The following is a 6,306-nucleotide window of genomic DNA, read 5'->3' as shown; positions in this document are numbered from 1 at the left end:
CTGATTCTGCTGTTGACGATGGATTGAGCTTGCGAAAAAAAAGCTCCCTTTGTTTACCATCTTCCCCTAATTTCACCGTTTATTCCTTTGTGGGTTTTTTAAACTTTCCCATCCAAGTGGCTTTATTTTTTATAAATTCAAATCTATGTTTTTCTTTTGAATTTTTTCAACCAAAAGTTCCCAGAGAGCACAATAATAAAATAGAATGCGAATATTTAAATAAAAGCAGCAACAATAAGAAAAAGGATAAAGTAAACTTTTCTGGTAATTATACCATGGTAACCAGTAAAAGGTGCACAATTTTTAAGACTGAGGAGACACAGTGCTTTTAATAGCAATAAAAACACCATGGGATCTTACTGAATTTGACTTTTTCAAGGCGACAAACAAGTATACCTACATCGGCTGATTACGAATTTTGAGATCTTACTTACAATATTTTAAAAATTTCAATAAATGAGATATGTCATAATTAAACTGAAGAACAGTCATAATGATGTAACCTCCTCTGCCTCATGTCCAGAATTTTTCGTTCCCTCGCTGGTACAGCGGTAAGTCAACGGCTTTACAGCGCTAAAATCAGGGGGTCGATTCTCCTCACTGAACTCAACAGATAACTCTATATGGCTTTGCTATAAGAAAACACGCACCCAGAATTTTGAGAGAAAACAAATTCATTTCGAAACATCTCTATTTCTTTATTCTAAACTTAGAAGTATGTCAAGCATATGAAACTAACAAAAACTTATAAAATATAAAGGATCCATTATGGTGGTCTTTCCGAACGAACCCATAAAACTTTACATACGTTGAAGTGAAATCATGCAATCGAAGGTGTTAAATAAATTCACTAATAAAAAATAAATCACATTAACTTCATATAATGACGACTTGTTCATTTCTGTAATGAATATCATAGTACACATGCATAATCGAGACTACACATACTTATTCTAAAACATCTCATTAAGTATTCAAAATCAAAATATAACTGAGATATTACATTTAAATAAACAATGTTCCACGGATCGTTGTTTTATTTTGCGTATTTTAGAGTAAATAATGCACAACAGTCAGAACCTAGATTCTTCAACCTATCAGGTCAAAATCAAATAACTGCACCATAGAAAATTAGTTCATCAGCTGAAGTTGCACAATCAAAATTAACTGATAAACTCCCCAGTATGTCCATTCAAGAAATTCTGATCCCAGAACTGAGGTTAGCAATGACTAAAATATCTACCTGTATTCTGTATGTTAGGCTCATGAAGGTTGTTGGAACATGACCTCTCCATAAATGTCTAGTTTAAATCCATTCACCAAAACAGAGTTTGTGTGTTAGTGAGTCTATAAATAAAAATAAATAATAAATAAACTGTGAAAATGTCAATAGAAATAAATGAAAAAAGACCTTTGATTTAATATATACTGTATGTATTTAAAATGATATAAGTAAGAAAATGACCTCATATGAAATTCTGTTCTTTAGGTTGTAGAAATTGTAGAAATCACAGAATTGTTACAATTTCTGACCAATTGAAAATAATGGAAGACATTGTAATTTGTATACTTGCTCTAGATTAAATTAGAAACATATCAGGAAGCTATTGTGTAATCTCGTTACGAAATAGCAAATAATTTGATTATACTTTCTTCCTAAAACTTTTTTGACATATCATGAAAAGCAGAATTGATAAAGAATATTCGCTTAGCAAAATAATTGCCTTTTTTTTTGTAAACAACACACATATGTTGTATAAACAATATATCCTGGGGGTGTAGACTGGTGAGTTCTTTTAAACTATGTGGTAAAATTATTCAACGTCCAGTGCGCATAAAAGTAATAAATTATTTTCTCCATTAAATTTTCTACAAATAAATTTGTACACTCCCGTAAACTTACTGCAGAACAAAGTTACGAATGTCGTTAACTTATCTAAACAAATCAACTTACTTATGCAAGATAATTGCGATAGTTAATACAGTGACTAGTTCACTTTCTATGTTGAAATAATCCTATATCACAGCAAGGTTACTTCACTATCTATGTGACTGTCGTTCAATTCAGTCTCTTACTAACCTTACCCTTTACGGATACATTTATTTTATAATGTACATTTATTCTGAAACTACCATTTTATTCCGTGTCATGACAGAAACTGCCTCAGTAGGGTTGGAAAAATCTCTCACATTCAAGTGATACCACATATTTACTCTGCTTATCTCTACCAAAAAAACTTTTAAAGAGAATATTTTTATGATATGCTGAAACTTTATAATGCAAGCAATTTGGATCATCTACGAATTTACTCTGATAGACTGCTGTTTTCCACTGGAATGAATCTCTGGAACAGCTGTTTCTCACTCAACTGGTTGATGAAATTTATGGCTGTACCATCTACACTAAAATAGCATTTACGGCATACTCTGGAGTACAGTCATCTCAAGCAGTTACGTACCTGAATGTTTTAGAAAATGATTAAAATCATCCTTTGCTGTATTCTTCGATGGAAGCAGACCTGCTTAACCCTGCTCACGGAAAACCATGATCATGGTAAGAGCCTTTCATTTACAACTTTCTAGTCATCTAATTGAGATGTTCTCAACATCGTAGGGACAGCAATTTAGGCACTTTCAGAGAATTAGTAGCAAAATGATGAAGTGAACTTGACAACTTCCCCATGGTTCATTCATTTGATCATTTGTTGCCAACCATTTCATTTACTAGTGAGATAGCTTCTGTTGGGGAAAACTTCATTCACTAACATCAGCCACATACAAGTTTTTTCTGCTATTTTCAGATGGCTCTGACAGAGGTAGACCGAGTTGCTCTATTTGATGTATGTCTGGGGGTCCTATGCAAACACTATCCAGACTTATCAGATGCTACGTTACCATAACGATCTTCAATTGTCTATGTTTTCCTAACATAGAGTTCAGTCCTCAGAGGAGACCATGGATAGCCATTCTGGGTACAGTAGCTCTTCTTACTGTGACATCAAATATAATAAGAAAGTAACCATGGGAGTTTTCAGCACTGACAAAACTTTGATTTCCCAGAGAGAATTTCTTCTATACCCAACAACGATTTCCTTTCAGTGAATGACTTCTTCATTGCTATTAATCTTTCATGTGAAAAATGTCGTTTCCACTACTAAAAAGTGTTTTAATATTAAAGTAAAGGGCAATATCCACTTCACTAGAAATAGCAAACTTTTCAATGCGTTATTCTGTGGTCATGACACATTTTTATGAGATGATGAAATATCACTTTTACTGGCTCTTCCTTGTGTTTTTTTACTCTTTGAGATTGTGTGTAAGACTATCGTAATTTAACTTTCCTTACTTAACATGAAATGGCATGCTTACCTTAAGTGACTAGGGCTATCCATATGGCTAATTATATTCTCATAGAAACATAGGTGAGGTTGAAGCCTGGTGACTTTGTTTGTTTAGGATTAAGCAAAAAGCTACAGTATGAGCTAACTGTGCTCTGCCCACCACGAGCATCGAAACCCGGATTTTAGCGGGTGAGTCCACATACATAGCACTGTGCAACTGGGGGGCCAACCTTGAGATATCATCAAAAGTATCATTGAAGAATACTTCTGTTTACATCCTTGCACAACGTGCAATATTAAAGCAACACATTACAGAGGCAGAATAAATATTGTCTCTTAAATAATGATAAAAGAACAAAAGCAGATCAAATAAGGTGAACTAAACAGCTATCTCGATTACGTGTTATGTAAAACCAGCACACGTTCAGAACAAATGCTATAAAAATACAAGAAGACAGAAATGCATAGTAGAACTATGTGCTACACAGGGATAACAGGTAAAAAGAATGAATACAAAGTAGTGAAAAGGTATTACAAGGAAAGATAGTACGAGTGAAAACTCTCAGTTCAAAAAAGTAATTCTGCTTTGAGAACTAGAAATAAATTTCAAAATAATAATGAAGGTTATCTGAAAGATTCAACTATGATGAAATTTCAAAGAGTAGCCATGTTTTGAGTTTTGTATAAATGCTTTTCCTTTCACCCATGAATGCACGTCATAAACGATTTTCAAGGAAATTTTGTTTCCAAACTTACATACCCCCTCCATTTACGATTGTAGTAAGTGTAAGTTGTAACTAGTTTTCTTTAAACATATTGTTACATATAAATTGCATTTGTCTCTATTTGTAACTAACATACAATCAGTTTGCTTCATTTTAGCATTGTACTTTGTGTTGTCCACTGCTTGAGAAACATTAATATAAATTTATCAAATAGTCAAAATTTGAGAATTAGGTTTTCTGAGGACTCAATCTTAATTTAACTGGTAGAAAATAATATTTCGCATATCTTAAATTTTACTTGTGCAGCAACACAAATTAGTTGAATTTTACATGATATTTCACAATGCTATTCCATGTTTATCAATCTAAGAAACATTTGTACTTGCCTGGAAGAAAACCTTTGTGTGACGCATTTTGTTTTTAAAACCAGAGATTAATCAATATCTACCTAAACTGGAAGTAGATTGTAAGCGGCACTGAGCTATAAGAGCTATTACTAGTAGAGAGCTCTTTTTATTATACACACATATATATATGTGTGTGTGTGTTTGTAATAGGGCAATAAGACAAGTTCAGAAACATGCACACGATAGAGTGGTCCAAAAAATATAAAAATGAAATACTATTTAGCATGACATCTACCTATATTTCATTACCACTGGCAATGTTGGAAATAAAAAAAAAACAAGGTATATTTGTGCATATTTAGAGATGGCGCAACTTAAACACTTCAGTATCATTATAGAGAAGGTTTGGTTCGGTTTGTTTTGAATTTCGCGCAAAGCTACACGAGGGCTATCTGCGCTAGTCGTCCCTAATTTAGTAGTGTAAGTCTAGAGGGAAGGCAACTAGTTATCTCTACCCACCGCCAACTCTAATACCAACGAATTATGGGATTATCGTGGCATTATAACGCCCCCACGGCTGAAAGGGCGAGCATGTTTGGTGTGACGGGGATTCGGACCCGCGACCCTCGGATTACGAGTCAAGTTCCTTAACTAACTGGCCATGCCAGTCCTATAAGGAAGGACAAATGAAATATGTTATAATGTTGTTTTTTTTCAGTGACAAAATCAAAGGTGCAAAAATCACTAGCGAACTGAATGAAATGTTTAGTAGTGTCCTGTATGTCTGAATATAACTACAACAATAGCACAACAATTTAAAATATTACATATAACATTAAATTTTCGCTTGTGAGGTTTCCCCGGTGGAACAGCAGTAAGTCTTCCGATTTACAATACTATAAACAGGCGTTTGTTTCTCCTAAGTAAACACCGCGAATATTCTCGTGTGGCTTTGCTATAAGAAAGCACACACAGTGGCGTATTTACGTGGGGTCTAGAGGAGGCTCAACCCCAGGGCTCATAGTCTGAATAGGGACCTATTGAAAATTTTATCCTATGTAAAATTACATGGAATGTAGGGCCCACACAACCTTAAATCTGTCACTGAGCACACACACGCACACATCTTTCTAGGGATCAGAAATGTCTTTTGATGTAGTTAAACTATGCGAAGAAAGTTTTGCTTTTGATCTTTTCTCTTAGTAATAGAAGAGTTAAACATCTGATTTAGAGCAATGCCTCTTCTTTCTATGTAATTAAAAAGCTGTGACGTCATCTCGTATGATACTGGATTGACACTTCTTAAACTTAGAAACCAGATGACACATGACTCAGTTATAAAATAAACTTACGAGATCATGCAATAGTATCATTGTTTATCAACTGATAAACAAAGGGGAATTAAGAATATTAAGGGAAGAAGTAAACTTGTGGCAAATTTATTTAAATTTATGCTTCCCTTTGATATTAATGTAATTCGTTCAAAATTCAGACTGAGGTCTGTTAAAGCATTCATAGCATTTTGGATATTTCATCATATTTCAAATGCTTCAAAAATTGAGAAAATACATATCTCACCACCACCAACAACAAAATTCCTTGTGTAGTACACATATACGCAATAAGAAGTATTGTACACACTTAGTGAATGCCTAAGAGCAGTTATATAACAACGATTGACCAACAAATGGAAATTATGTTAAGTATAAACCAAAGATACGTTGTTTAGTTCTACCTTTTCATTTTTTACCATATATGCGTTAACCACCCTAATACACACAGTATTTTGCATAGGATTGTGGTATGGATGGATGCTCTTGTTTTTTAACGAGGAAGCTATGCAGGGTTAACTTTTTTATTAGACCACACTTAAATTCCAGGTGATGCATTGCT

The sequence above is a fragment of the Tachypleus tridentatus genome, chromosome 6, assembly GCF_004210375.1.
Source record: "Tachypleus tridentatus isolate NWPU-2018 chromosome 6, ASM421037v1, whole genome shotgun sequence".
Lineage (NCBI taxonomy): Eukaryota > Metazoa > Arthropoda > Merostomata > Xiphosura > Limulidae > Tachypleus > Tachypleus tridentatus.
Note: the sequence above shows the minus strand (reverse complement) of the source record.